Here is a 22,662-nt window from a genome sequence, read left to right on the forward strand (position 1 = left end):
ACGGCAGCTACCTTATGAACAAAGCTCCATCTCAGTGTTCTGGTGCCTTGCTGCTGTTTCTTTTTCAAGGTGTTGACTATTACAACTCTTCTTTTAGTTTTTTTGGGGAGAAGTATTTTCTTGGAGTGATTGGTGTTTTTCAGACATGGCATATTTAAATGTGATTGCCATGTTTGTGCTCCTCTTGCTAGTGAGGAATTTAATCAAAATCAGCAAGTGTTTAGCATTCTGCTGTTTCATAAATTGTTGGCAGCAATTCAGAGGTCTTACAGTGCAACTGGGAAAATTGAAGGTGTTCAAGGACTAAGAGAAGAGCAAGGATAACTCAGCTAACAGTCTCCTTAAAATATACAGTGAAAATATATAGGAAAAAGCCATGTAGATAGTGGTTTATACTATGTAAGATAATTCTGTGCTAAACAGCATTCTAGAATAAATAACCCACATCTGCTGCATGATGTTTGTAGTTTGGTGTGACCACAGTTGCATCTAGATGTTTAAAATTCTGATATTATTTTAACTGGATAGAGCAATCGTTAAATTGGGTAAGTATGTAAGCAGATTGAATGTACCATTTCTATTTTACAAGAAAGGTTATTTTCTATCTTTGGGGTCAAGATTCATCTATATATGTACTGTGGTTACTTCATTAAAGATACTACCATGACTTAAAAAACTTAACAATATCCTTTTGCTATAAAGTTTATATTAAAATCTGATTTGTATTTTTCTTCTGCAGACTTAGTATGACTAGTCAATGTTAGAGTAGCTGGTTTCTATTCACACTTTTCTGCTTTTCATGAAACATCTATCCAATCTAAACTACTGTTTAATCCAAGTAGATTATTCATTTTTTTTAGGATATCATCTAAGGCCAATAAAATCATAAACAGGCAATAAGGCTGTTGGGGTCATGACTTTATGCAGTATTTCCATTTAAACAATCAATTTATGCTATATTTTAAGGAGCTTCCTGAGGTATGATGCAGTTTGCAATTTAAATTAGTTTATCCCTTAATTTTAATCCAAAATTATGTAATGTCTTAAATAACATGAAAAGCTAGTAATTAATGAATCCACTTTGCACGCATAAAACCTCTAGATGAAGTGCAGTGATTTGTAAAGTAGTTATAATAAACCATGTATTACACCAATAAAATAATTAAATGAAAATATATTTCCTTTAGATAGTTTATAAGGGATTTTGTAGTATACTTTTCACTGCATACAGTCACAAATGGGACAGGGGGTTCTCCTTTGTTATTTTGCCCCTGTTTAATGATTGGGTTTTTTGGTTTGGATTCTCCAAATGTGCTTTTAGTTGATCATGTTTTATTTAATAAAATAGTTCAAAGCTACGGGTGGATTAGGCATCAGGTGAATATCTGATGAAACTGAAGCGACAAAGTGCAAACTATTTCTCTTGGAAATCGGGAGCTGAATGAAAAACATAGGGCAGACATAGGAGCCATTTAATCCCTTCATTAGCCTGGAAAGTCCATCATGGAAGTTCAAAGCCCTGTTCAGAGCTGCCTGATGGTTGCCTTGTGTGAATTCAGCCCTCTGCCCTGCTAGACTTTCTGGATCGTAGGAGATCTAGCTCTGTCCTTACAGGGAGAGGGGGCACTAAGGTGAAAATGCCTCTTTACAGCTCTAGGATGATAAACTCTCTCCTCAAATGACAGTATGATCTGGGAGGAATAAACGTAGATGCCTTTGAGACATATCACAAAATGTGTGTGAAAACCAAGAATCAGTGAAGGATTGTGACAGGATGGATTTTATAAGCTTGTCTAAGTCTTCTAAACAGAAGACTGTTTGACCACTCTGGTCCTTTTTTTTTTTTAATGCTCTAAATGCACATTCACCCAATTCTGTAAAAATTACTTTTTTGGGTTGGAGCCAAAAACCAACTAAGCAAAATCATTTGCTCCACTGTTGTGCTTATACCAGGCTCAATGCAAGTGCTTTTAAAGCAGGAACATCTTAATTACCTAGTGAATCTCTCAGCCTCTTATATAACTCTGCTGGGTGACAGAAGCAGGTACCTAAGTCTCTGCTGGTGTAGCCTCCACTGTGTGTAGTAGGTGGGTTATTTTATATATAATTCATTAAATCCCTGTCCTTTCTGGGTCCTCTGCAGCATTTAGTTTCCAACCTATACAGTAGAAACATATTGTGATGTTTCTCCATTCTGTGATAGCCTTGTCACAGGTCCCGCTCAGTTATCAACACTTTTGACATTTTGTTGGAAGGTGAGTGGTGCCTCTTTTTGCTCAGCCATATAATATAAGCCCGTATCACTGGCTCAAGATGATGGAAGGGCAATCACCTCCCATGTTTCCATCCTGCAGTAAATCCACTCTTTTATGTGTCTCTGTTTCTGCAGTGATCATATTCCTCCCACACAATGCTGCAGCTCTCTTCAGTAGTGCTGTTCATTTCATCCGCATTTCCTTTTTGTTGCCCATTTGGGTTCTACAACTCTTCTTGCCTGTTAAGGCTTTTTTTTTCTTCTGGATTATATTGCTATTTCTGTTTATAATGGTATGCACTTCTCGATCCTCAGGAATACATTTCTCTTCTGCCCTTCAAGTATTCCCCCCAAGCTCTCAATTTGATGCTGAGTGTTTTAGTCTTGCTATTCCAGTGTGTTTAAGCAGATGCTCAAATTTAAGTATAAGTAGTTAAACTATTAAAATTTAAACACATGCTTGTCACAATTCAGAATGGATGGTACCTTTAGCATTTTCCTGAATGGGAGGCTAAAACCTGAATATGAAGGTTTATAAATTTCATTAAATCTTTAGTGTATATTGAGCAAATATCTAAGACATGTATGTGCTTAAGTGCTTTCCTGAATAGAGGTGTTTGACCCTGATTTTAAGTTCTTTCCAACAAGAAACATATTTTTGTTTTTCTAGTTACCTGCAGTAACTGACCAGGAAAAGATATAGTGCTATTATAGATAATTAAGAGTGTTGTACTAGTTCATATCTCTATTTTCTCATTAGGCAGGCATGTATTTATCATTCTCAGATTCTGTTGACAAGATTTTCCTGCCGAGTATATGAGTGTAACCTATACTTACACAGAACTGTCAGCTAAGCTTCAGTTATCACATTATTTTGTTGTTGGATACTATTCCTGAACTGCTCTAGTTAAAGCAAGTGTGTGTACATATTCACTTATCCATTTCTTTCAGTGATGGCAGAGACCATTTGAAAAGAGAGACCAAAAGTATAAAAACAATATTTAAAATAGTTTTGTTGCACATTATTTTATGTACACTATATATAGACAATTATTACTCCCTTCCTACCCCCCACCCCCCCAATTTTTGGAATACTCTTCTTTACTTCCATGAAAATACTTGTTTATGGACTGCAGAACAATCAAAATAAGTTGGTACTATTGTGATAGAATTAATGAAAAATGTAAGTTGCAGAATCCTCTCAAAATATTTCTGCTTGATTTGCTTTGAAAAGGTTGCTTGTCTGAGTAGAATGACTGAAAAATGGTATTGTACAGAAAAAAACCCGTTATGAATGCCTAAAATTTTTGAAGTTATTTTTGAGTAGATTGATTCATATTCAGATTAGCTTCCTGCCAGATGGAGGGAATTTACAGTAAATCAGTTTTTGGCAGGAGAGAAATAAAAAATGAACAACATCTGCTTATTTATAAAAGCTGTCCTATTCTTTCTCTATATTGGTGGGGTACATATTACCTATCCAAAGAAAGTTTTATTACCAATAAATTGTGGAATCTTAAAGCTTAGAGGGTTGAGAAGGTATTCACTTTTACAAAGAGGTTGACAACAGAGCATGTTTATATAGTGTAAGCAGCACCTTTGCGTAACACAGCCATTGAAGTTCAGCATCTATGTATCTGTTGAGTTTCTGTTCCAGCAGTGGGTCCCTGTGCAGGAAAAGCCTTACAGTTGCCAAAAGTTATTTTAGGCTGTGATCTTGCAGACATGTCTATGTCAGCAAACTCATCAAAGTCAAACATTCCACGTTCACAAACAAGCAAGGCTCATGAGTACGCAAAATCCAAATAACCTTATTTTGACCCATACAAATCAAACTATTTTATGGTTCTATTAATATTTCTGTTCATAAGTTCATGCATTGCTTTATAAATGGAATATTGGAGTGCTCAGATATTAGGTCAACATATTTGCTTTGTAATGACCTTAACACGATGGGTGTGCCTGAGTTTTTAATGAACAGTTTGCATATACTATCGACTCTTTTAACGTACGTTAAAAGAGAAAGCTCAGGCCCTCTCAGTGTCATTGATGTCTGAAGTACTGGCTCAAAACTGCTGAAGCCAGAGGTTGGTCGACTAAAGTGAGAGTTAACAGAGTACTTCTGGTATGAATAGCTAACCCAACAATCCTTCAGTAATTGCAATTCAGGATCAGCAGTAGCTGGGAAGCTACAGGCAATGAGAGGGCACAGTCATATGATATTTCACACACATAACCATTTACTAAAAATACCATGTTATTCTTGTCTACCAAAACATCTCTGTGTAGAAATAGAGGTAGGACAATAACTTTATTCTGTCCTATAAGTTTAGAGATAAAACATATACTTGGAATATTGGTAACACATTTACTAAAAAGGAAGATTTAAAAAGCCCATTGTCTCTTATTTCTACTGCTCCTTTCAGGAATGTTTTTCAGAATACTGTCATTTGGGTTGAAGATGAACCCAGTCTGCATCCTTTCCATCAAGGTGACCACTAGGAAACTGCCCTTAATAGGGCATAGCATGAGTCTAATTCTCACAGCGTACCTAGTCTCCTATGGTGAGCCAAGATTTATAGGCAAAGTCTTTTGCTACACCTATTAATGTAGGTGGACAAATAGAGAAGCTTTTGGGCATACCAGCTTTCCGTCAAGAGCTAAAAGTGTGTTAATTTAACCAGTTTAGCAGCTGACAACTGCAAATTCTCTTCACCCAAAGGTTAGTCATCTTAGTGAGCTGCTTCTGTATTCACAATTTCTTTCTGCTATCTAGAATGGCTTTAAAGGGCCCAGAGAAATCCTGCTTTTCCTAAAGGAGAAGAATGCCTTAGAATTAGTAGTCTTTTGTCCATGGCCCAAAAAATGCCAAGGTAAGAATCTCTATGCTGACAGCCAGAAATTGCTGATGAATGAAACCTGAAGTAACACAGGTTACATTAAATAATATTTTCTCGTATCTGAATATATAGGTATAATACTTCTATGCTTCTTAGGTCCAAATGTGCTTATTACACTGGGAAAATGCATATTTTCAAATAACTCCTACATTATATTCGTGGCTGATACGCAGAAATTCTAGGTGTTTTTAAAAATGACTGTATTTTAGAAACTAAATTTCAACTTGTAAGTGAATTAAAATGAAAAGATCAGGCCATGAATTAATATTTAACTTATTCTGTAAAATATAACTCTGTTAAGAAAGTGGCATTATACAGAAATTGTTCAGAATGAAATTCAGTGGGTTTAAACATGTAAAACATAGTAGGGTTGCAGCAAGAAAAGACCATGGCTATCAGTGATGAAGCACAGAAGTTCTGTTAACTTCCGGTACTGAAGGAAAGCAATAAATGAGTAGAAAATTAAAGTGTTTGTTACTTTGTTCTTAAAACAAATTGCTTTGCAGGCTAAGACCCTGTGTCTTGGAAATGCTTAGACATCTGCTGAGCAGGGGTATTCCACTTGATGTCTATTGGACACTGTAGGGAAGTGGAGCTAAATAGGGAGTCCAGTGTTTGCAGAAACATGCCATCTGAAACAGAGCCTATTCTGCATTTTTTCTTTATAGATTTAAAGCCTAGTCCTACAAGATCTATGCAGAGAAGCCTCACATCAATGCTTCAGGAAAATTCCCTTTCTTTTAGAGAAGTTAATTGAAACTATTTCAAAAATGTAGGTTTTAAAGGCACAACAGAAAGAGCTGGACAATGTTTTTTTCTTCCATCATATATTATGTCTTCAGTCATCTCAAAGATATCAACATTATTCACATTTTATGATGGTGAACAGGAGATAGTCAAATGAATACCCTAGAACACCCACTACACCCCAAGAAGATTCAAGAACAGTCTGTGTCTTTTGAATGCCAGTGTGGTCTCTTTTTCTCTAGGGGCTATTGTCTTCCTGTTCCTCAGCCAGGTCTTGAACTTCTCTATACACCTTTGTTCACAAAAATTGTGTTGAAGCAATACTTGCACTTTAATATTTCAGGGGATTCTTTTTATTCTTCCTAGGGACAAGAGAGTCCCCAAGAGACTATGACCGAGTAGCCGGTGCAATCAGATTCCTAAATATGTTCCCACTTTTGCAGCACATAATTCTGATCAAAAAAGAAAATGGGAGGAAGTCATTGACCTTCCAGGTGACAGGAATAATAAATGTGTGTGTTTCTCAGCTTTTTGATAAAGACCAAGACACTCTAGGCTGTGCAGCAATTTTTTAATATTCTATCAGGGAACATAAAACAAATCATTGACCTTGAATATCAGTGCTTGTATTCAAGGAAATGAAAATTAGTTTATATAAATAATAAAAGAAAATAATCAGATAAAAAATAATTTAATGTTTGGAAGAATTCTAAAAATTTGAAGTTACTAATAGTATAAAATGTCAATTGCTTTTCACAAATGTGCATTTTTGTATAATTCATATTTAAGAAACGTAATACATACTTTACATATGGATCTTCCTTCAGCAAAATGCTGGAGCACGTTGACACTTAAACTAAGAGAAGATTCACTGACATCAGGTCAATTATTTGCCTAAAAGTTCTGTTAGAAGTTCTATATTATAAATTTGTTTACAGTGGCAAGATTCTGCAGAATTTGCAGCCATCTTGCATTCTAACTACTCTTTTAAACATTATTTGTTTTTTTCAGAGTGTCTCTCCTACTTGAAAGAGAAAAAAATGAGTAAAGCCCGGTCATTTGGGGGCATGATGGAAATGGAACAAAGCAAAACCTGTTTTTCATGGGCTTTAACAAAAGCTTTTATTTTTGTATGGCTGATGAACCAAGTTGCTGGGGATTGATTGTCACACACTGGGAAGAATTCTTTGTTGTCCATTATTGACATGTGGGTTGGATAGACTTTGTTATGAATCTCTGCAATTTTGTTCTCAGTGTCTGCACTAGTATTTTATTAAACATCTTATAAGTGAAAGAACAGTTTGAACCCTGGGCTTTCACTAATACCTGCTTACACTCTGAATTGTCCTGCAGAAAATTTGACGATGGGGGACTGCAGAAAGATTCTTGCATGTTTGACTAAATTCTTTTTGCAGGAGGTTTGAAAACATGCAGAGGTAGTCAGTAGGCAACCATGTGGGTTTTTTATGGGAGAGGAGCTCTTGAGGGGGCTTCTGGTATTAGGATAGGCAAAGAAATTTGAACCAATCTTAAAATAGTTTTCTATTTAAAATACAATAAAAATATAAGACTTTTTTCTTACTGAATATTTAAGATGAAAACCCCAAATGTTTAATTTTAAAATGGCCTAGGCCAAGGTTCAGCAAGAACTGTTTAACTAAAGGCAAAATCACTCAGTATTCCCTTTGAGTTTTCTTTTTTTTCTTTAAAAAACGGTAAGTCTCTGTGTCAGATTCACTGGTGTTACAGAAGTAAAATTTTGAAAAATAATCCCATCTTTTATGCCTTATTTATGAAAAGCTATCGGAAAACTTTTAGTTCAATAAATGGCACTTTTTTCTTCCCTGGATTTTTATTCTTATTCTCTCAATGAACATTTAGGGCTAAGCATACCATAAACGGATGCATAAATACATGGGATGCTTTTCAAGAAGTTGTTTTTCTGTAACCTTGCTTTCTTAATTTGACCTGAGAATGGGAAAGATTGCACTTTGTCTTGTGTCACAACTGATATTTAAAATAAGAATCAAATCAACTGACTCTTAGGAGCCATAGAAAATTATTAAGTGGCAATAATAATAACAAAAGAATATTTTAGCCTTCCATAGCCTCAGAGTATACTATTATTTATTAACATCAATTGATTAAGCTTAGTAGCAAGAACATGGTAAGTACTGCAAAACACTTTCCGTGAATGTTAAGTGAACCTATTTCAGATGCCTTTGTGTTGTTTCCTGAGTTCTCTTGCACTGACTGGGCTTTTGCCAGAGTAAATGCTCACAGGAAAACAGAATGTTAAGCCTACATATTTTAGCACTTATGGAAAACTTAAATTTGTTTTCCATCAGAAATTCCTGCAGGAATCTACTAAGACCCATGTTTATCTAATTATAGAACAGGTGCCTGCTTAGGAAAGTAGATGTCTAATTTGAAAAAACCCACCACCACCACCTATAAGATCACATAACATATGGATGTCAGAAACTAAATGATCTCTCAGTTCTGATGCCATCTGTGTCACTTCAAACAGGGAGGTGCTTTTCTTTGCATTCTTTTTTTCAGCGTGTCTTTCCAGTTGTAAGAGCAGAGAGACTTAACCAAGAGAAAAAAGCCACTACTAGAACAAACAGAATCATGGTATTATAACAGGAAACAATTCATTTTGGTATAATTTGTGGCTTGACACAGAGAAACTCTCTACTGGCCTTAACTTTTTCATGGTTCTGAAAGTTTTCTGTAACTATAACAAAGCTTCATTATGCTTTCTGCATTATTGTGAGCTAAGCAAGTTTTACCATCATTATGTTTCCATTTTGAAAGGATACAACGAAAGTGTAAATATCACAAAATGAAGAAGTTATGAGCCATTCAAGTGATTTCACTCAGGAAGAAAAGATATCAATAAAATGTTTGATTTTTTTTTTCTTTAGCAGAATGACATGCATTTAAATGTGAGAAAACTTCTGTAGAAACTGAATCACTAGTTTGTTTCTCTGTTCTTTTGCCATGAATACAGTATTGAATCTTTGAATGGTTCTTTAATTTCATGTCTTAGAATTATTTTCAACCACTGCTATTCCCTTCACTGTTACTAGCCTTTTTATCTTCTTTTGAATATAGAGTCATTATTGGGATATTTTACAGAATACTGTCTGAATTTAAGGCAGATTTTTGCAGTGTCTGTACTTCTTGCTGATCAAAGATTGAAGAAAACCATTGGAAAAAGTAGGTAAGAAAAAAGAACACCTTAGCTGATCCAAAAGATGTCCTGTGACCATCAGGATGTACATACAGCTGTTCCACAAGTTACACTTAATGCCATTTGTCTCTTCCAGTGCCTAGGTTCTGTAGCCCACTGGGCACTGTCTAGTGGAGGGAAATGGTGAGCCAGACATAGTGATCTGTTTAACTTGAGCCTCTAGAATTGGAGTCTTTATATAACTTTTTGACATGTAGAAATTTTCTTCAATAAAATTTAGCATTCAGTAATACAAGAACACACCATGCCCCCAGCAGTTTAAACCCGTGTTAGAAAACTTACAATCGTCGTGTCAATTTTTGCTGATTTTACATCTTTATAAGGTGAAGCTATTCATGTCAGGAAGTGGGAAATATTTTTATTACACTTCAGTGGTGGTAGTAGAGGAATTACAACGTGTTATCAGAGGAAAACCAAAACTTCAGAAAAAAAATCACAAATCGGGTATTTTAAGCAACTATTATTGTGTTTTCTCCGGCACCTGAACTCAGAGACAGAAATCATCATAAATGTAGGGAAAGGAACTGAAGTACAGTCTTGCTTTAGAAGAACGCTGAGGCATTGACATCTGAGTCTCACAGTGCATTTACAGAGCAGCAGTAACCACTCACATCAACCTTCCAACTGCAGCATGGCTTCAAAGGTCTCTGAGAGAACCCAGTGAAATCTGAAAGGACTGTCGGCATCCCTTTTCCAGCATCTCCTAATTATGTGCCATTAGGATGGAGAACTCATGGGTCTTTTTGAAAGAGAGTCTGGTGTGGGAGTGAAACTTGTTTCTGGTGGAAAAGACCTTTGCTGAAGTATATTCAGTTCTGTTGCTTGCTTTTAAGATAAACCTTGTGGAATGTAAGTGGAAGAGCTCAATTTATATCCTATCTCTATCAGATATGCAAAGAACTTGTGCATCTTCACTCTGTAAACATTTTAAGCAACAGACAGTTTTGTTTTCTTTATTATTGCTATGTTACTTGCGTATTGCAAAATACATTGCCAGTAATAAAATGTTAAAAGCTTGCCAAAATCATTAGGTTCTATACTCTTATTATTAGACTGAAGAAGCACTGCATGTTCATAACCAGCTGCTTTTCCAAATGTAGTAATGCACTATAGAGGCACAGTGCTGAATCCAGTAAGTGTGCTGAAAAGATAATATCACTTGTCTTGTAAAGAATCACAGATTGGAAGAAGCATTTTCAATTCAATTATGGGTTCCAACCTCAATTACTTTAAGAATCTTGCTTGGTAATTTATGGAGTTGTTCACAGACAAATATTCTTGTACATAATTACTTTTCATTTGATGATAAACAGAGGAAGTAGATCCAATACGGTCCAAGTCTTGCATGCATATAAGCCAGCTGGTAAATACACATTACTCTCAGAATACCTGCTTACCCATGAGTTTAGGAACAGTTTATCTGTAATGCCACTTTGAGAATAAGAAATTCTTTCCTCTGGATGACTAGTCTGTAATCCTGCAAGAGAGTGCATCTTTGGGGACCAGCACTTTCAGATATGACAGCTCAGGGATGGCATCGCAATTCCTTTGTTGCTAGGTAGAAAAATGAACAGCAAAATGTATTCTCTACTGCTCATCCATCCAGGCCTTATGCAATCAGGGAATGATAAAGTTGTACTGCTATTTCCTGCCTTGCCGGAGGAAAATTAAAGTGCACGGTTTTTATTTTTTACATATGCTGGTACAGAAGGTATTAGTCAGAAGGGCCAGGGTAAAAAATAGTTTTGTTTCAGCAATAGCAGGAAGGGGCTTCTGTGAAGTTACCCTCTGAGTCCCCTTCTCTAATTACCCCATTTCTAGATGGAGCCTGTTCCGTTTTTGAAGCTAAATGGCATTTAGATCTCTCCAAAACCATCTGGACTGTATGCTTTTTCACTGGCTCCTAGGCTGATGTCCCTCCTTCCAGGTCCAGTAGTAGTGCTGTCCTTGCTAGTGAGGTCAGATTCTTGAACATAAAAGCATATTCCTGCGGACGAACAAAGTATCTGGAAGCCGTGATGCTGATACAGTAGTGTCTTCACAATCTGGATAAATTGTTCCTGTGATGGCTTGGCTTAATTGTGACTGTGGATAGTTTTCCATCTCTCTCTTATTTTTATACCTCTCAGCATTTTTGCTTTCCTTTAAAACTTTTCCTCCTTTTTGTCCTGTTCCTTCTATTTTTCTGACAGCATTTGCACTTTTCTGTGAAGTTTACCTCTTGGCTGTATTGTGTGTGGTGGTGAAGTAACTAAGAGCAAAGTTATCTCTAGATTATCTGAGCTAAAACTTGATAAAACTGAAATGTGTACTGGCAACATCTTTTTTATTACTAAAACATTGTTTAAAAAGTGCTGTTGAGAAAATTAAAGAAACTTCACTGATAGTCCTTTATGAATGAGGTATTTAAAAAAACAAAAAACAACAACACACCCACCCCCGCTCAAACTGAAAAACCACAGCCTTTAAATACTTCCTATGTGTTCCCCTCATCTACAGTAACTTTTTTTTTTTTTTTTTTTAAAAAAGGCAATTTATGGGAACATTTCAAATAGGTAATAGAATATCTTGCCAGTTGTTGGGACAACATGGAATAATAATCCAGCATTCTGTCTTGCCAGGTACTTTTTGTATGTCTAATTCCATAATTCCTATGCATGTGTACTGATGTTTAAACAGCATTGGTTGACGCTGGCATTACTGTAGTTTCAAAGATTGGTTTTTCAACTATTTTGATTTTGGTACTGTATTGTTGTCCATTAGTTTTTGCGTGGCATTTGTCTTTTTCTCTTTATAGTTGTTCACTTTTGTTTAATGCCAGTAATGATTTAAAATTATTATTAAAAAGCTTCTTTATTAGGCTATGTGATGTTATCCTGGACAGTAGTCAACATCTGAAACAGTAGTTAGTTTTGTTTTTCTGCAAATCAATAAAGCTCTCCATACTTAATATTTTTCTCCCAACTGGTTCTGTGTGTTGCTACAGTATGTCTGTTAGCTGAACCATATGTACAGACTGCTATGTTAAGCAGTTCTCTCTTTGGAATAATTTGTTCCATTAAGTTCATTTATTGATATTTTATGAAGTATTACAATTTTGTTAGAATAGTAATTAATACTGTTGTCTTCTAGTGTACATGCTGTCCTGCCCTTTCACTAGAAATATTGACAAAAATATATTATTATCATCAAAGAAAAAGAAACTACTAAAAGACTGGGACCACGTTAGGGCTGAATAAGTGAACTGAGATGTTTGGAGAGCTCTCAGTGGTGATTTCTGAGCTGTGAAATAGAACTGCCTATAATATGTCACGTAGTTCCTGGTAGCATATGAATTGCCATATTGATATTCAGTTTAATGCCAGGCTCAAAGAAGGGAAAAACACATACAAAAGGGGGCTGATGCATTTCTTGTTTTATGCTGGCCTGTTGCCACTGATCTAGTGGAATTTTTCTGAATTTGACATGAATTTGAATTTGACCAGAATGAAGCCCAAAGTTCTTATGGTGGCTCTTGGATTTCTTCTGATGTGTTAAAAGGTATTTGAATGGCAGTAATAAAATTTCTCTTTATAGACATGAATTGAGAAATAGCTATCTCATATTAATACCTCATTTAAGTCAGTAGGAGTTAAGTTCTGCTTGCCAGTGCTCTTGGAAATCAACTGCATGGTGAATATGGATAGGCATAGTGGAGTGTTTGCTGTGCACCATAACACCTATGTAATCATCTAATTCTTATGAGATAAAACGGTATTACTCACAGATTTTTCATTTATATCCATCGCTGGACTGAAAACAAGTATGTATCATACCTGACAAGACCAACCACTGAACGGGAAACTTGGATGGAAACTTCCTGGGCAACACATTAGACTAAAAGCCAAATCAACTTTGCTCTTTTGCCTTCCCTACAAGTCCTAAAAGAACTCATAAAAATGACTGATTTAACTACAGATAACAAGCATCACTCTCAGATATACAAACTATGCTGTAGCAGATTTGGTACCCACTGCTCAAGAATTTGAGAGAGCAGCACGTGATATCTGTGCAGTGCAACATCTTTTCTGGTACTCAACCCCACTTCCACGTGCAGAGGAGCCATTAACCCTTAGAGGAAAGACTAGTTACTGTCACAGGTGGGGAGCTTTCAGAAAAGCTCCTCCAGTAAACTGCTTAGAATCCCACTTGCAGGAAATCTGAGCCATGCTTTGCGGTAAGTGTTAATGCCTCCGTGCTTCTCTTAAGTTTGAAAGTCAGTACCAAAGAGTCATAACATGGATAAAGCATTATAGGACAAGTGGCTTATCACATATATCATGAATAACGCACTTGGCTTGACTGAATACCTGCAATGGCACTGCTTATGTTTTTAAAATACATTTTTTAAATAGTGTAGTAATAAACATAAAAGGTCTTCTTCACCTTAGTGATAAAGACTACACTGCTGCAATATGTGTTTGTAACATAAGTCGTATATCTCAATTTAGATTTATTAGTCTGAAGAAAATTGCTCTTCTGAAAAACAAGTAGTACATACACATTATTACTGTAGCAAAAGGTGTTATTAATCCACATACTGCACCTCCAGTTGCATGGACTCTGTTTATTATCTGTGAAAGGAACATGACCTCAGCTTTCTCTAGGCAATCCTGGAAGCAGCTGTTTTATGATGAGAAGTTTCTTGCTTGCTCTTTCTTTTAAAGGGATGCTTTGATGTGTTGATGCGTTTTTAGAAGGGGTCCATTTAGAATACCAAAGTAGAGGTGTCTGTTGATGCAGATTTCTCTATTTTTTTCTTCTAAACTTTCTTTGTGGATTTAAAAGAAATAAACAAAACCAAATGAGACAGTCATTGTGTGTGGTACAGAGTTGAAGAATGAAGGAGACAACTGTAAGAGCTGGCTGAAAAACAGTTTTGAAATCCCGAATGGAAGTTTAGTGCAATTGACAAATAAAAAAATAAGTGGGAGAAGGAGTAATAACACGAGAAAACAATCCCATTTACCAGGTGGTTAGGACAAACCATTCTGGGGTGGACTGTTGAATAGAGCTACTCCAAAGAAGGTCTGGTAATCCATGTGTGTGGAGCAGGAGATGGCAAAGCCCTTTGTGTTCCTGGGTTTTCCAGTGCAGTTCTCTGTGAACTTGGTGGCAAGTTTCTGTCCTAGTTCCCCTTCTCTGCAGCTGAACTAATTATACTCCCTGGAATGTACCCAGCATGAAGGTAGGTATTATTTGGGTAGCCTTCTTCTGAAACGTAAAGACCAGCAGAACATCATGAGATTCTGAAAAAATACGTACTCCTGAACAGTCAACAAAGCAGTCATGCTTTATTTGGGCACTAATTTCATATCTGTGCCTCCTGTAATTCAACAAGAGAAATCATTGTTCTTACTGTCCAGTCATGTCTTTTGTCAGTGTGAAACAAATAACACTGCAGATGTCTTTCACTGCCTTTTACCATAATATTGGCAATAATCTTGCCATAATTATGGTGGCAAGTTTATTATGAATTGTACATTTAGAATATAAATTATAAATGTATAATAAACTATAAAGGTATACCATTATAAAGGTAATAATCTTTAAGCCACTGAATTCCACGTCAGAAGAAACAGGGCTGTTACTGTTCCGTCACTGTCACGGAGTTTCTGTCTGGAGAATTCTGTTTTATGTGAAGCATAATCTTTTATGATAACCCTTATTCTTAAAAAAGATAAATATATAGCATATATCTTTTAAGATAACCCTTATTCTAAACTAACTTTAAAGCACCCATTAATATCGTTGTCAAATGAATACACTTTGAAATGAGATAGAAGAAATATTTGAGAGTTTGAAAGAACTTGATTATGAAATTGGTGGTCTTAGCAAAGAGACTGAATGGCATGTAAAATGAATTTATCCCTGGTTTTGGTCTATTCCATTCAGAGTTTGTTTGTTGCTAACACTTCACTTTCCTGGACAATTTTCTTGGTTATATCACCTGAGGTATGTTCTCTCTGTTCATAAATACAGTACTTTCGTTGTTGTCCTGTAATTTTTTGTAAGTGGTATAGTCCCCTGAAATAAGAACAGAATAAAAGCAATCCTATACTACACATTTAACTATATTTTTTCTGTTTTTCTCTTCGTTAATCGACCCTACCTTGCTACTACAGTTTTGCTTGCATTTGGATTTCATTTGATCTGTTTTTCTTAGTACAGTCTCACAAAAGTGGTCAGCTCAATGTGTGCATTGTGTATTTGTGTCAATGTGTGTGTGTCTCATTATATTTAGTATTTTCTTTACACTAACAGAAACCAGCAGAGATGTAAACTTGGTTTTCAATAGTGTGTTCTTAGGATAAACAGCCCGGTAGTTTATCCCGGCTCTGTGACTGCTACAAATGTTTGCTTTTCATTTAAGAATTTTTTTTAATACTCCTGCAATAAAAGATGTTAGTGAAGACTTTTTAGTTCAGGACCTGAAAAGCTTATTAAAACATGTAATAATGGAAACAGGTTTTTTTTCAAACTAAAAGATCATAAGGCCAAAGTTAATGTAATTCCTATAGTGTCTTTCTCTGTGAACTTCAGTTTCTTTATACCAGATAACCAAATTATTTTGGATTCATTCTCCTTGAATTTTTTTACGGTGCTTAACTAATAGTTTGTGAGGAGCAAAGTTAAATCACCTGTGTGCTCTTCCCTGTGAAGTGTCACCTTAATATAAGAACAGAGTACCAGATTACTTATACATGTTAATAGAATCTGTCATGTATTGCCCCCGATAGGAAGATCCAGTGGTTAGTTCAGTCATGCTAGTGAAAGTCCATCAAGCAGCTGTAGCTGTCGTTGCTTACTATGGTCAAACAACCCTGCTTATGGTGTATGTCTAAAACAAGAGAGCCATTTTAGAGGTTTATTTTATTATAAAATAATATTCACTTGCCTAAGGTCAGCTGTTGCATTTTTTCTTTTTACTTTTGCTAACTGAATCAGTTATTAAGCTTCTCTATGCAATATTCAGAAATCTAATTCTAACCAAATCATCATCATAATAATTTGCTAGCTCATTAGATCAGCAGATATCTATTTTTATTTTCGTATAGAAAGATTCAGAGTTTGCAACTACTGTTTTTTCTGAGTGGCTTTTATTCGCTTGGGTATCCTGACTCTGCACAAAATATTATATATTAACCTACAATATGTAAGAAAGACTCAAACTTGAATAGTCTGAGGAGTAAGATGTGAGATCTTTATAATAGCTGTTGTACAAAAATAAAATGTAACACCTGCAGAGGTCCTGTATTAAGGACCCACCTGAGGACTGTCACCACACATAGCACACGGATACGCAAAACCCCACCATGGTGCTAAGGAAAAGCAGGATGCCTGTGAGGATCCCCAGATCCCGTCCATCTCAGAGCAGGGAGGCAGGACGAGAAAGAGGCAGAGTCTTGCCCTTTCCTTCCTCGTCTTTCGCAAGGTGAAGCGATGCCTTTGCGTTAGCTGGCATCCGAGGCTGGGACACTGCAGGTGTGCCACCCCCTTTGGCTGCCCCCGTGCAGCCGCACTGTCCTGTCCCTGTGCCCTGGGGGACTGCAGGTCGCACCCCTTCTCCATCGCTGTGCCAGCACCACTCTCCCTGTGGTGCTTCTGTAGCCCCTCAGCCATGCCATTCAGGGCAGAGCAGGGCTTTGTTACATGCCCGTGAGTACTAATGCGTTATTTCAGGGCCAAGAATCCTGTCAAAGGCCAGCCAGTGAATATTGTACAGTTGCTAATAATCACACATAGCATGTGGCTGACAAATCAGTTCAGTCACTTCAGCTGCACGTACATTATTTCAGATGCTGGTTTGCTTGATACATTGCTGAGCTGTAAATAAAACATCTTTCTGATTCATGATCACATTACATTTTTAGATAAATGTCTCCCTTGGCTCACATATCAAAAATTTTCAGGTTTGTGACTTTGGGTCACGAACCATTTTCTTGCAAATTATCAGTAGTCTGTTCACTGTTACAGAAATCTGTTTTCCCCACTGTTTTTGATTATAGACCTGTTAGTAGACTTTATCTCAAAGGTTTTTGCCCATCCCTTGTCATAGTTTTCACATTTGATTAATTCTTATCTTCTTGAGAGTTTGTGTGGATTTGAGCATAAGCATTCTGATTGGTCTATTGGCTGTTTGGCAAATTTCTTCTAAAGGTGTTCTGATTCATGGAATACTTGGGGGTATTTTTTCTGACTCTGGTGCTCCATATCCACATGATTTTATTACATATAAGTATGTAATAAATATGTAAAGGACAAACTTATTTTGGAGACCCAAAGCTAAAATAACTTTGAATAGGAATACAGAAAAGCTTTATATGTAGGCATTTTTCTACCAGACAATTTCTGCCAATCAATTACAGCAATTTTCCTTTACCTCTTTCAAATACATTCTAATTAATTTCATAAGATCATTAATGTTTAGAGTTTAAATTACCTTTAACATAATTTCTATTCCTTTCATCCACGTATGTGTTGCTTACAGATTGGAGATATGCTAGAATATAGCATCCTATTGTAAGAAATAGAGTAAGATATGGAATAACTGTGGCAGTAGGAATTACCTTTTCAGGTTCATTTTAGCAGAGGACTTCCAAAAAAGTGATGAAATTAGTTGATTTTATTTACATTGATCTACTTCATTAACAAATCACATTTGTTGTAATTAAGAATATCCTTCTTTCAGATGCATAGGTAGTTTTGCTATAGGATTTGTTGAAAACAAATGTACTTTAAAATGTGTACTAAAATATATCTTTTTTTGACAAAATAGCTTTTTTTTTTTCAAAAAAGGAAATAATCTCGTCTCCAAAAGAAAGTTAAAAAACTTCCATGCAAGACCTTTAAATAATGGTCAAATAAACAAGTATCCAGATGTTGTTGCCCTGAGATAGGATATTAGCTGTCATAGTCATGCCAGAAAATATCATGACAGTTTATTTCATAGCTCATATAAACAAACAATAATGAAACTAAATCATAATGGAGAGCTATGTTAGTGCAGGATTATTACCCTAGAGTGAATGCTATTGCAGACTTTTAATGCTGTAGGTTAAAGTAAATGGGAGCAGATTCTCTCCTGCTTCCACCAAATGATTTTAGGAAGGAGTCCTACCTCAATTTACCTTGTTTATTGCGGATATTTTTTATTTGTCCTACCTCAATTTACCCTGTTTATTGCAGATATTTTTTATTTTTTAATTTTTAAAATGTTTTCTAGATTTGTTTTATTTCTTTCTTCCTTTAGGATCGAAACAGTTTTCATTTATGGAATGTGGCTCTTGGGTTTCCCTGAACTGTGATGATCAGAGAAAAAGCCATTGCACTTACAGAGGGGAATCATATGCTTGAACTGCTATTGAGTTTTGATCAACTTTTTGGTCAACCTTTTTCCGTTAGATTTATTAACGATGAGAAAAAACTGTTAGGAGTTCAGGTCCTCTAAAGATATCCCTTGCTGCTCATGGCTTCACATAGTGTTCCACCAGCTTGTTAGTGTCTCGCCATCACAGTCTTTCTGCTGGATGCCTGTTGCCCAGATACCAAGTCTGCCAGTGCTTAAGTTAAACGATAGGATGAGATTGTGCACAGGCTGGTAGGGATGCAGCTGTTCACACTTATTTACTGCAGTCTGGAGAGAAAATTGCTCCACAGATAAATTTCACTATGTATAAAATATACAGGCTCAAAATATTCACAAACAAGTCCCTAATGGCTTTCTTTGAAGTGAAACTCTCTGAATTCTTTATTTTTAGTCATAACTGGCTTTGAGAAATAATGCCACATCTACTCTCATAATTAAAATAAGGTAACATTTTAAATATTAATAAATAGTTCCGCTCTTATTATGACACACTGGTTAAGTAGGAAACAAACCTTATTAAGGCTTGCTTTTGCTTGATAACAGTGCATGACTGTAATTGACTTCTGTTTGATCCAGGGTTTCTCTAAATTAAAAAGAACAAAGAGTATCAGATAAAAATTAAATAGCACAGAAATGTATATTTCATAATCCTTTTTGAAATGTAAATATGTTACAAAACATATTTCTTATATGTTCTCAAGTTGCATTTGATATTTATAAAGATTGCCCATCACTGCCTTCAATTAAAGTTCACTTATCAAGGATAACCTCTATGTTTTTCATATCATAATTGATAAATCTAATCCTTTAATTAAGATGAATGAAGCCTTCCTCTAAAAACTGTAACAGTGCCAGATGGTGTCTAAGAGAAAAACATAGTGCTTTCAATGGCAATAATTTTAACATCAACACACAATAGAAATTAGTAGCAAAATGGAAAAAAAATAGCCATCCAATTTGCCTTTCTCCTTCACCAAAAGATGTTTTATTTGTTGCATGGATCTGAGGTAAAAGTAAATTAAAGTAGTCTCTGTTGTCTCACTTTGCTCCAGTAAAGTCAGTCAGTGATTTCAGTGGCAATAGTTTTATGTCTAGTTCAGAACATTTGTAAGAAACTTCACTAATTTAATTTTGATGTGGCTGAAAATACACACTTCATTCTCCCCCCACTGAAATATGTAGGAATACTACCATAGCCTGAGTAGCATTCACATTATGATTTGTGACTTTAAGCTTTCGTTCTGTGTTTCTGTGCATGTTGGAAATAACATGTAGGGAACAACCAACCTCACTTGTAGTACCCACTTCTCATGTTTATCACAGGCTGTCTGAACAACACCGGTGTATTTGTGGTCTCCAAAGGGGTAGTAACACTGTTGGATCGTTGTGTGTCCTGCAGCTGTAAGTGAAAATCCACAAGAAGTAAGTTTGATTTGACATTTCTGGCTACATCTAAAAGCATCAACCAGGGAATTTATGTTGTAGAAGAGAGCCTGTGGTAATGTAAAGTTGGTGGTAGAAAGAAAAATAAGCTCGACAACAGATAGTTTGCAGCATGTCATGTATCTGTTAACCCAGGTGGACGTGTTTCCAACTCCAGAATTCCTGTCAAAGGAGAAAGAAGATACCACATGACAAATAACATTATTGTTCAATCGCCTAATTTTTGCCAGAATCACGTCCAGAAGATAAATTATAATATTTACATAGCAGAGCAAAAATGGGTAAGCCCAAACACAAAGACTACCTTAGAAAAAAACCAAGGGAGTAAACAGAAGAATAGCTGTTGGCTTAGTGCAGCGCTGTGTATGTCCAAATCCTTATTTTCTCTTACTCTAGTTTTCTGGACATGCCTCACACTCATCAGTTATTTTGGTTCTTATCCTCTGAAGCTTCCAGCAAGGCTTCTCAGCTTGTCCAAACTTTTAATGTTAACCCAGCAATGCAGCAGGCCAGTGCTAGTCTAGTTTGGCATCCGTTTGCAGCTACCTATGCAAGCAAACTCATTTTGCTCCTTGCACATGAAAAATGCATGCTCTTTGCTACTGAAATTTCTTTTATCTGTATATCATTCCTCTCTTTACAGATACCATCAAATCGTTACACTTTTCCAGAATTCTAAAATACATGTTACTGTTTTCCCCATCAAAAACATGAGCCTATTTTTTCCCTCTGTAGTGTCAGTTCTATTTGATGCCCTGATTTCCTAGAGGCTTTAGTATGAAAATGAGGACTCTAATTCTTGCCCATTCCCTAGCACCTTCCCCTGAAAATGTGATCTTTTTGAAGGCTTGGGAAATGGCAAAATACAAATAGACAATTTTTTTGCAGTTTAAGACAGCATTTGCTTCTCAGTCTGCAACTCCACATCGATTAGATGGTAGATTTTCTAGATTAACTCCTGACCACTGAAGCACTTTTGTTCTCTCCTATGCTGTTGGGAGATATATTGATTTAATTGGAGGAGTTCTTGCTCGAATTTTTCAACTGTACGTATGTCTCTTCCTCCTTAAGTTTTACACTTTACTCATTTTTATCCTCCTCTCGGCTATGACTGTTTTTTCCCAGAGGTTGAGGCTCAGCTACTCTTCAAGAATCTACTTCTGATTAACTTGACTTTGAATTACATTTAACAATAGATCAATTTCACCCTATGCCTATCCTACATAAGGAATTTCCCTGGGGACGTATATGGATTAGTCATGAGAATATGAAGGTAATTTAATTTAAAGGAAACAGAAATAGGTCATTGTAACAATGCAATGGCAGCCTTGTGTCATATTTATTTGGGAGCTTTGTATGACTGTAAGATTTTTTTTTTTCTCCTGTCAGCTACTTCTGCAAATTAATAAGGCAAAAGTTAATAAAAATAATGAAACATAAAGATGGTATTACACCAATACAAAACTCTCTGTCATTGCTGTCCTTTCTTCTATGACAGCAGTAACAGGGGCATAGTAAAAAAACGAGGGGCATTGTTCAAACGTTGGCTGCTGTTCCTCAGAGTGATACTTCAGGTTATGTGAGGGTTTTGAAATAGGAATGCAGGGTCTGAGGCAGCAGTCAAGAACTTGTAGAAAAAATGGAGGTACTGTTTGCTGACTGTTCTGCACAACACTGAAAATCATACTGGCTAATTTAGAGACTCCACATTTTTGTTCTTATTATAGAAATCTTTAGCAATTTGTAGTTGAGCAAAATTGCCAACTGCAGTGATAAATAATAGCATATGGATGTATGCATATACAGAAAACACCCATGCATTACATATGCAGTATAATACAATTCCTCTCATCTCCATTACATTAGCATTGCAGAGATACCAAAACTTGCTATGCTGCCAAGAGAGTTTACAGTTTTACTGAAATTAACAGAAACTGTGCATCTGAAGTTTTAAGAAACCCCAGAGTTTTTCTGCCTCAGACGTGTCTGTTGTTTCTTCATGTTCCAAACAAGTCAAAAAAGGACAATTTGGATTATCTTTACTAGAGCACTATTTTTTCTTGCAACTATGGTTGAGTACATCTGTCCAGTTTTATTTCAGACTGCAAAAATTTTTCTTTAAAATCTGGTCGCCGCCTTTCCAACTGAAAGGAAAGCAGAGCAGAACACAGTTTTTTCCTGTTGTGTATATTTATGAAAAATATGAAAAAAAAATAATCTAATGGAACAGAGTAGCTGAAAGTAATAATTGGCCCTGACAGTTGCAAACCTACCAAAGAAATCAAAATGGAAATTTCTGTGTAGTACTTTAATTTTTTTAATTCCCATTGCTAAAAAAGAAAAAAAAAAAAAAAAAGGAGCAAAAAGCTCTATCATGTAAATTCATGATATTGATATGTTTTATTAAAGAAAAAAAGTGATTTAACAGGAAAATATATTTACTGTTGGAAACTTGCATCAAAGGAAAATTGAAGTATAGAGAAATACAGCAAAGTAGCCAAACAATAACTGAAATCACACGATATTAATTTCTAATCCTCTGCCAGAAAGCTTCTGGTGAAACCTTGCAATGGCATTTCAAACACTTCCATCACTATCTCTCTGCCCCAGTCAGGTGCTGCTGGCTGCCCTTGCAGAGGTGACAGCTGGG

The sequence above is a fragment of the Athene noctua genome, chromosome 11 (assembly GCF_965140245.1).
Source record: "Athene noctua chromosome 11, bAthNoc1.hap1.1, whole genome shotgun sequence".
NCBI lineage: Eukaryota > Metazoa > Chordata > Aves > Strigiformes > Strigidae > Athene > Athene noctua.